Raw genomic sequence first — 10,187 nt, 5'->3', positions numbered from 1 at the left:
AGACTGCCTGGCCCGTTACGCTGAAACGATGGCCCTTGCGCGAGGTACTTCGTGCTCAGACACAGCGCCCCATCGGCTATTATTACTAACTGAGGCAATGCACATACAGCCCGGCTCTTACGTGATGTCTTAACGCTTAGCCATGCTGCTCATCGACCAACAGCGTATCATCCCCAAACCAATGGTCTAACGGAACGGCTAACTAAAACTTAGCGGACATGATGTCGATTTACGTTGATGTTGAACATAAAACGTGGGATGAGATCTTGCCGTACATCACATTCGCAGATAATGCAGCGACGCAGGAAACCACCCAGTTTACCCCGCTCCGTATCGGCTATGGCAGGGAGGTCCGCATGATGTTGGACGCGATGCTGCTGTACGGCGATGCAAAGGTACCCCCTCAAGCAGGCAACATCATGGAACAAGCAGAGAAAGCCCGTCAGTTGCCAGCTCGCATATCAATGACCAGCAGTTCGTCGATGCTTGGCACTATAACTTTCGGCACAGGGAAGTGCACTACGAGCCGGGTGACCAGGCATGGGCGTGCACACCTGTGCGCCGCAATGGGCTGTGCGAAACGTTTATCCATAGATATTTCGGCTCGTGCAAAGTCCTGCGCCGCCTGAACAGTGTCAACTACGAAGTTGTTCCCGATGGAACTGTGGTCGTCGGCCCTAAGCGTCAACGGCCTGTAGTCGTCCACGTAGTGCACCTAAAACCATTATTTTCGCGTGACTGAGAGCTGTGTGCACGATGTGTTTCGTGTCTTTATCTCCTTACCCCACGTGCGAACATGTCTCTCCTCAGCTGTCAACTAGCGCGGATGTGTGGTTCACCTCACCCCAATTTTTCGCTTTTAAAAGAAAAGGTTTACTACGCCAGCCAGCGAGCCATTCCGGCTCGTCGCGCACTTCAGCGGTATGCTGCGTGCTGTTGGCGAAGATCGACATTGCGCCGCCGTTGCCTAGCAACACCGCAGCCGCGCTCCAACAGATGGCGCCGCCATCGACACTGCTGCCGTAGCCGCTCGCTCCACCAGAAATGCTCCACTGCGGTAGAGGGAGAGGAGGTGTCGCCTCTTGCGGGGTACACACACACACACACACACACACTTATATATATATATATATATATATATATATATATATATATATATATATATATATATATATATATATATATATATATATATATATATATATATATATATATATATATATATATATATATATATATATGCGCTTCGCCTCAGGTTATTGTAGAAGCTATGTAGAAACACGACAGAACCAAGCGAGGAAGACAACGCGCTCAAAGGACGCCAGAAGATCGCACCGCACTCGAGAAGCGTCGTAACGAAGATGCGGCTAGAAGTCCTGCCACGTCCCGTAGTGACTCTAACTCCAGAAGAGACCGGTTTGAGTTCTCGAGAGCGTCGGAATGAGACGCTTTGTAGACGACGGGTTGAGGAAACGAAGCTCTCGAAATTCAACTAGTGTTGAGCAGAGCTACACCGCAGTCAATTTTTTTCTTTCTTCTCTCCATGTAGATAACCCATTCCACATCGAGACGAATTTTGCTTTCGCGGTAGGGGGGGGGGGGGGGGGGGGTCAATTGCACGTGCACAGGGGTTTGATGAACTTTTGGACGAACATTTTTCCATGTTATTGCTGCCGTTAAATGTTTTAAATTTTCTTTTATCAAAGGCTTAACACTATTCAGGAGTGTGTATCCTAATTCTACTCATCCATGTCGTCAAGTAACATTCGAGCTTCTAATTAGATCCCAGCAGGGGGGCTTCTGCAGCTTGCAGGCGTTGGTGAGTAGCGACACCACGGGTTCCCGAGCATCCGCAGGGGCATCCCCGCAGGGGTATGGGGGTGAACAGTGCATCACCACGGACCCGAGCACCCGCGCTTATTCGTCCGTGGCATCGCCGTGTCCGAGGAAATGGGGTTCCTGGTGGTTGAGCTCGTGCCGAGCGTTTCGACATTTAAGGCCCCTCGGCGGAGGCAACACACCACTTTGGCCCCAGCTTCCTGTAGACGGCACCTCCTGCATGACTCAATCGGGGGCAATCGGCATTCGCCTTTTCCTGTCCTCCCCTTCATCTTCCTCTTTGCTATCCCTTGATAACTCTCTTGTCGTCTCCTCTCTTTATTACTTTTCCTCCTTCCTGGCGGCGAGGGTTAACCCTTGTTGTGCCCGGACAACCAGCCCGGACTCCACATTTACCAGATGCACAATTTCTCATGCGAACGCCCTTAAACAAGCCTGGTGCTGCGCCGCAAGGGACAGCGCCCTAACGCTCCGTTGATAAGCTATGATGCTGCGCCTCCAGGCAGCGGTGCCCTATGAAGAAGCATCGGCGAGCGACATGTCCAAACATGTTGCAACATGCTGCACCTGTCACAAAACGGGTGGCGAGCGTTACGGGAAAACCTCAAAGTCCCAACACCCTGCGTGAGTAACTACTCTGAGTTACTTCAGATTGGGTTGTAGCGGCGGTGTACATCTGGCGTGGGCAGGACTTGCTCCCAAGTTCCTGTCCCGTCCCCTTGTTGGGCTCCATGGTGGGCGGTTGGCCCCGCGGCCGAACAACAACCACACTTTATAGCTCCTTCCCCATCACAAAATGGTCGCCATCTTAAATAAAAAGGCGGACCGAAGATGTGACATCACAATTTCTGAACAAAAAGAAATAAGCTCTTGCCAAATTCCACATAGTGCACAGGAAATCAAACGAAAAAACAGCACGAATGATGTCTCTTTTTCTCGTTGAACAGAGACTCACAGAAACTTTGAGCCCTGGCTACAAGGCGACGAAGTTAGCCACATGTGACCTATTACTTGAGATACACGATAAAATTCCAACTGCCCAAACTCTCAAACATTACCGCGTTTGGAGAAACACCAGTCACTGTAACACCCCACAGGTCGCCTAATACTGTGCGCGGCGTAATATCAGACAATGACCTCATCTACCTGATAGGGAAGAAATATTAGAAGGGCAAAAGGAACAGCATGTACCAGATGTCCACAGAATGAAAAACCGAAAAGAAAACAAGGAAATCTCTGCTAAGCACCTAGTTCTCATCTTTGCCTCCCGCACACTGCCTGACTAAATAGACGCAGGCTACACATAGATATCAGTCCGAACATACATCCCTAATCCCCGCCGCTGCTTCAGGTGCCAACGATTTGGCCATGGCTCAGAGAGCTGCCGTGGTCAAGAAAAATGTGCAAGATGCTCATCAAGCGATCACATCCCTGATTAATGCACTGCTCCTACACACTGTGCAAACTGTTACGAGGATCACTCAGCCTCACGATCTTGCTCAAAATGGAAAGTAGAAAAGGAAATAATAACTCTCAAAACCAATCATAACATCACATTCAAATACGCAAGGCGACGCGTCACAGCCAGCAAATTTTTCCTAGCTCCTAATTTGAACTTCGCCGATGCGGTGGGTTGGGGTGGTGAACCACACCGGTTTTCAACGCCTGCCCAGGCCTCACCGTGTGCGACCGTGGCAGAGCTATCCACCCACCTGGCAGAGGCAGCGAAATCTGCCCCGCCAACTCCGAGATAGCGCCTGCCGACTTCCGAGTCGTGAGCCAACAAGGCTTTTTCCAACCGGGTGAGGCCTGCCACTCGTACACCAGTAGCTTCACCGGAGTCCAGCGCCTCCAGGGAGGCGATGGATACCACCCACAGCACTTCTGTGTTGCAGGGGCAGCGTAACTCTCTGGAGAGATAAGGAAAACCGAGAATAATGCCTCCTGAAAGCTAATCTTCTCCAACACCCAACACACTAAGATATGGCATTTTTGGTTCAATGGAACTGTAGAGGAATGTTGAATAACTACACAGACATTACAGACATACTAAAGTCAACGTCACCTATAGGTCTAGGTCTTCAGGAGACAAACCTAGCGCCAAAACAGAAGAACATCTTGAAAAAATTCCAAATTTTTCGACGAGATAGAGAACAGGCGAACAGGCTCTAAGGTGGCGTCGCAATTATAACGCAAAGCGGCGTTCCTACATGAGAAATACCATTGAAAAAACAAACTTTGAGGTTGTGGCACTCAGTGTAGTTACACACAAAAAATTAACAATACGCTCTGTATATATGCCACCACACCTCACAGTTACTATCCACGATTTGGAAAGCCTTTTCCATCAACTACATGAACCATAAGTGGTAGCTGGGGATTTTAATGCGCACTCCTTCTTTTGGTGTAGTGAGCGCACAGACACCAGAGGCCGAATAATTGATGACCTGATAATTACAAAGTACATATGTCAGATTAACACCGGAGAAACCACATATTCTTTCATAGCTCGGGGAAATTGAGCTTACTTGGTTTAGCTCTCGTATCACCATCAGTTCTTATCGATATTACATGTGATGTTTTAAATTATCCCCGAGGAAGCGACGCAAAAATTAGCACCCTCAATCGAAAACATTTCAGCACGACCTCAGCGCTGGAAACTCCAGCTAGCTGACTGGTCGGTGTTTACTGAAAATGAACCATTACATAAAGAATCCGATTTAGACTTAGCATAGATGAAATAAATGAAAAATTTACCACCTGTATAATTTCTGCTGCAAAAATAGCGATGCCGCCAACATCAGGTCAAATCAGAAAAAATACAAGGCTTGGAGGACATAGGAGCGGAGACTGGCAAAAAAAAAAAGAACAAAACAAAGCATGGGGAGTATTTCGAAGGTTCCCAACTGCAGAGAACCTGTAATGTTTTAAAAGGCCCTGGCCAGTGCACGTCGTATTCGCAGAAATCCCGAAAAAACATCCTGTAGGAAATATGTATCTGAAATGAATAGTTCACTGCGTGCCAAGAAGTTGTGGGATACGAACTTGTAGGTCCGAAAATTCAGTGGTGACTATTCTCCTTACACTTTTCCACTTCTGTACACCTAAGGTACACAAACAACGTTACAAGAACCGGCAATCATATTAAGTGAGCACTTCGCTGCTGTTTCAAGTCCTTCCAACTACACAGAAACTTTTAAAAAATACAAAACCATAGCAGAAAAACAAAACATTCCCGTAGGAGCAGACATGAACGAACATTGTAGCATGAGAATTACAATAGAGGAACTAAATAGAGTATTGTCTGCAGGCAAGCAGACAGCAGCAGACCCAGAAAATATACACTACACTATGCTTGCCCATCTATCTGAAGCCGCCGTTGAGGCACTTCTAAAATTCAACAAAATCTGAATTTTAGGGAAAATACCCGACGCTTGGAAGAAAGCTATCATAGTACATTTTTTTTAGCCTGGCAAACCATCATCATGTCCTGGCAGTTACAGGCCATTTGTCCTCACCGGCTTGTTGACCCAGGCAACGCCGCGACCGCAGCGAACCAACAGTGAGCACGGACGCCGACCGCTAAAAGTAGAACGCTAGTAGCTGACGCTAGTAGCAGTGTTCCCGGGTCGTGTGTATTGATATTATGTGTGTTTTGCGTTAGTTTTGTTAGTGCTGTGTGCTAGTGTTTATGTCACGTAGTGTGTATTAAATGTGCGTCTGTGTGGGTACACCTGTCGCCTAGTCCCCAATTTGAATGAAGACAGAAGACTACAGATAAAAGCCCTACTCCAAACCAAGGAGGATGTGTTTTCGGATGTGCCGGGAAAAACGGATGTCATATGTTGCAAACTACATCTCTGTACAGATAGACCGGTCAGCGTGAAACAATAAACTCTACCTGTAGTTGTTCAAGAATCAATTGAAATTGAGGTGCGGGATATGTTGGAGCTTGGTGTGATTGAGAGGTCATGGTCAGCATAAAATGCGCCTCTATTCCGGTTCATTCTTCTTTTCTCCTGTTCTTCTCCCTCGCGAGCTCTTTTCTCTGACGCAGAGCTCTTTATTCTCTCTCTCGTCTGCCTTCAGAGCTCTTTTCTCCTCCCGCTCTTCTGTTTCGCGAGCGTCTGAGCATGCTTGCGCCTTTCCTCTCTCTGCCTATCTGCCTCCTCTTTCTGCCTCTTTGCCTCCTACTCATAGAGACGCATCACCTCTTCTTTGCTTAACCCTACCTTGAGCGCCAGTTCTAACGTTTTTGCCTAATCCATAGTTTCTGCGTCGAGAGATGGAAAAGATTCGAGACAAAACAAAAAGAAAATAGCAAATAAACCCTGGCACAGGCTCGCCACTTAACTTTGTCACGGATCTCCCCGGAGAACAGTCGGACCGAAAGAATGGACTAGGCTAGAGGTGTGCCCACACAGACGCACGTTTAATACACCTTACGTGACACAACCCCTAGCATACAACACTATGAAAACTAGCACAAAACACAGAGACTAACAATACACAAAACCCGGAAACCCTGCTACTAGCGTCTACTACTATCGTTCTACTGTTAGCTGTCGGCGTTCGTGCTCACTGTTGGTTTGGTGCGGATGCAGCGTTGCATGGGTCCGGTAACCGGCGTCGAGGTGGCGTTTGACGTGCTCGGGCTGGCGTCGCTGACGCCGTCGTTGGCTGCGCCGTACAAGCTCCCGGCCCAAGTGCACGTGGAGCTGATGCCGGCGATGTTGGTGTTCGGGGCACCAACCGGATGGGTGGCAACAGCGCTGGAGACAACCCTGGCAGTAGCGGGTGGTAGCGTCCTCCGTTGACTCCCCGGAACGAGCTCAGGAAAGGCAGGAAGTCCGCGGTGCGAAGCCCTACAACTCTCTTCCAGCCGAAGCGTCCCTGACCCGCCAGAGCATCCGCTTCTTTGTTCTTCCCCAGTGCCGCGCTGTCCCTTGCGCTTTATAGCCTTGGCGTTAGTCCACGTAACGCTTGTCGTCATCTTCATCTTCATCTCTTCTTCACCAATCATCTCTTCACACCGCATTGAATACTTCTTCATCTTCTTTAGTCTTCAGTTAATCCACGTCATCGTTACCGGCGTCCTCGTCGTATTCTTCAATCCTCTTTCGTTCATACTTTTATTTCAGACTCCTTATCGTATGTGACAGATCTGTAAGCAAGTGCTTCCGTATGAAAATACTGCCCCGGTACATACATCCAACAGGTTTGCGGCCCTTTGTGGGATGAAGACGACTGGCCGTAGCTTTCTGAACCCATTTCACCTGCAGCCCCTCCCCAAGAATCTTACAGTTATAAAGTGCGCAAGGATTGTCATTGCATTAAGGCTATAGAAATGCACAGCGTGCTCAAACCTCTGCATGAGGACATGGCAGCAGTTGGCGAGTAAATTGCACGCATTTTAGCCGAGGTCTCTAAGCTACGGCAACGCTGTGAACTGCTTGCTTGTCGTAAACAACCAGCGGAATCCCACTCCACACCAGTCAAAGCTGCAGCACCGTCGGCTACCTCAAGACACCATACGTTTTTCGCAGACTCTACCAGGTCACCTGCAGCTTTGCAACTCTACAACATCCCTCCTCCGATTTATGTTAAACCAGTTATCTAACCTGACATCAGTTCTTAGAGAACGCTTGGACGCCTTATCGAAAATGGCGAGTGAACGTTGTGGTGGTGTGCTTGAGTTGATCTGCACAGGCCTCTCCACAAAGCTGGGAGAGCTCAAATCTCGCCTTCGCATGAGCAATCTCCAAGTGTGCTCTGCTACTGCAGGAGACCAATGCCTTGCCATTCATTCCGGTATTCAATGTATACATGTCTCCTTCAATGAACGACCGTCGTGTGCACACTGCTGCCCCTCGGGGAAGGCGGCGGTATAGGTTGATGCGCGACATATCCGTAGGTAGTCGCAGTGGATGTGAAGTTTCCCAGGGCAACTCTTGTGGTCGTGTCATACTACGCAAGACCCGCCGGTGGAGCTCCCTCCTGCTTTAATCTGGGATGGTTATTATAACTCTAAGACGACAATATCCAGGGCGGAATATTTTAGTCGGTGGTGACTTTAACGCCCCTCAGCCGGACTGGGGGTACCCCAATTGAAGCCCTCGTGCAAGGCCTGTGCGGGACGCATACGTGGCTGCGCTGTATGTTTTACTCAACCATCTAGATTCAGCAACCGGAGTGTGCGCCATGCTCGCAGTCCAACATATGCTCAGGATCTTACATAGTGGTCAGGTCCCGGCACTTCCTCGTAGCTCCTGGAGCCAGAGGGCTGATGTATTGATGCCACCATCCTGTCATCATTGATCTCCATCCAACAAGGGCTCTCCGATTGCGCCATAGATGTTCCGTGGTCAATCGGGACACTTTTAGCACCACCCTCGAGGATCTCTCTGCAGTCATCTACACTCCTTGTGGACTTTATTCCAACTGCGCTGAATGAAGCTGCTGCTGTCACCTGGACTGATGTCAATCGCTCGGCACCTGATGTGGGTGTGCTTAACTTGTGGGCCCTTTGGGGACAAGCGGAGATGGGAGCTTCCCGAGACTCGACTTGTGCGCAAGAACGGACAAAGCTGAATTACCTTATTGCCAAGGCTCGCAGATATGAACGCGATCTCTCACGACGGCACTGGCATGCGTGGTGTGAGCAGTTCTCGACAAACTCATCGAATGCTTCTCTCTGGCGAACGTTCCGTGCAATGAAACATGGTTCGCGTCGTATGACGCAGCGCCCACAGCATGCTTCGCAGCTAACTTAGCTCCGAATGATTTCTCCAGAGAGGCAGTGGGGAAGTTTTTCCCCGAGTATGATATGTTGCCTCCATGGGTCATAGGAGTCCCCCTGGCAGCCATTCCAGCATATTTCGATAAGCTCCCATCTACAGCCGACGCTGAGTTAATTGCATGCCCATTTTCTATGCCCGAGTTTGCAGTATTGGTTGAGGCCCGTGGGAATGCTGCGCCCGGTCCCGACTTTATTCTGTAAGAGGTTTACAAGAAATTGATTTCCGCTGTACTCCCTTAACACCTCGCCACCATTAACAAGGTATGAATAAATAGAAGGTGTCGTACCAGAAACTTTACAATCGGCTACTGTGATCTCTATCCCAAAGCCGGGGAGGCCGCCGACAGACCTTGGTAATTTCCGGCCTATATCTCTTACGCCAACATTGTGCAAGCTTACCTAAAAAATGCTTGCCACACGACTGTCGTGGTGGCTTAAGGACCATGCTTTCGACCACCCCGCCCAAATTGGCTTTCGTAAGTCCATAAATATAGAAGATGGACTGGCTGTCTCGGCGTCAAAAGTTCTGCCATCAACTCGCAGCTGCAATGTACATACTGTACTCACCATGGACGTTAAAAAAAGGCGTAAAATATCAATAGTGCTGCCATCCTGGAATCGCTTGACAAGCTGCATTTCCCCGTTAGAGTGTGCAGTTTTGTTAAATCATTCCTTGAAGGCCGACACTTTGCCATACGCCTCAGTGGTGAGGCCGACGCATCATATGTGCCTATTCTCGGAGTACCCCGGGGATTGGTATTATCGCCACCTTACTTAATATTGCTTTTATTCCCCTTGCTTCATACTTACATGATGTGTCTGCCATTAAGTTCTTGTTGTACGCTGATGACATCACGGTATGGAGCACTCACAATGATCTGGTGATTCAAGGAGTAGACTTACAATCAGCCATATGTATTACGTTGACTTATGATTCTTTTAATTGGTCTTCAGCTTTCATTCAGCAAAACAACGCTCGTGTCAGTGGCCAACCGCTGGGGGCGACGTAAACTCGCTGGAACACCAAATCGTCTCCCTCTATCCAGAACAACACTTCAAGTAAGTTAAACCATAAAAATCTTGCGCTTGACAATACACATGCCAGGAACAGGAACTGCTAGGCCTTCTAGGGCTAAAAAGCAAACAATTCTGCTGTTGGGTCTGATTACAGGCACTGCTCCTAAAAGAGGCGGAGCCCGCTCTCATGTGGCACGACAGTTGCTGTGGGCGGTTGTGCAACTGCGCCTCGTTTACCATGCCCAATTCCAGTATTTTTCGAGGGCTCAATGGGATATCCTTGAAACAGTTATTCGAGAGGCAATAAGGGTCATCACTTGCCTTCAACGCATTCCCCCGATCATGGCGCTCCAAGAACATACGCAGCTGTATACACTACAAGAGCTGGTGAAGCAACGACGCGATTCTTGCCGGAATCAGTCTAACCTTACACGCGGAGCGTGTGCACTCAGAGCATATGCTTCATCGAACTCCATTCTACAGCCGCCCCCGCCAGTTCTCTCTCCTTGGCGTTCTGTGCACCTAAGCGACA

General features: G+C 48.9%; 1 pseudogene; it reads left to right on the top strand.

The window, feature by feature from the left end:
• The first annotated feature begins 218 nt into the window (after positions 1-218).
• The window catches only part of LOC144123844 (uncharacterized), a 76,637-nt pseudogene continuing 66,668 nt past the window's right edge, over positions 219-10,187 (top strand).

The sequence above is a fragment of the Amblyomma americanum genome, chromosome 3 (assembly GCF_052857255.1).
Source record: "Amblyomma americanum isolate KBUSLIRL-KWMA chromosome 3, ASM5285725v1, whole genome shotgun sequence".
Taxonomy (NCBI): Eukaryota; Metazoa; Arthropoda; class Arachnida; order Ixodida; family Ixodidae; genus Amblyomma; species Amblyomma americanum.
This window is presented reverse-complemented; position numbering and strand designations above follow the sequence as displayed.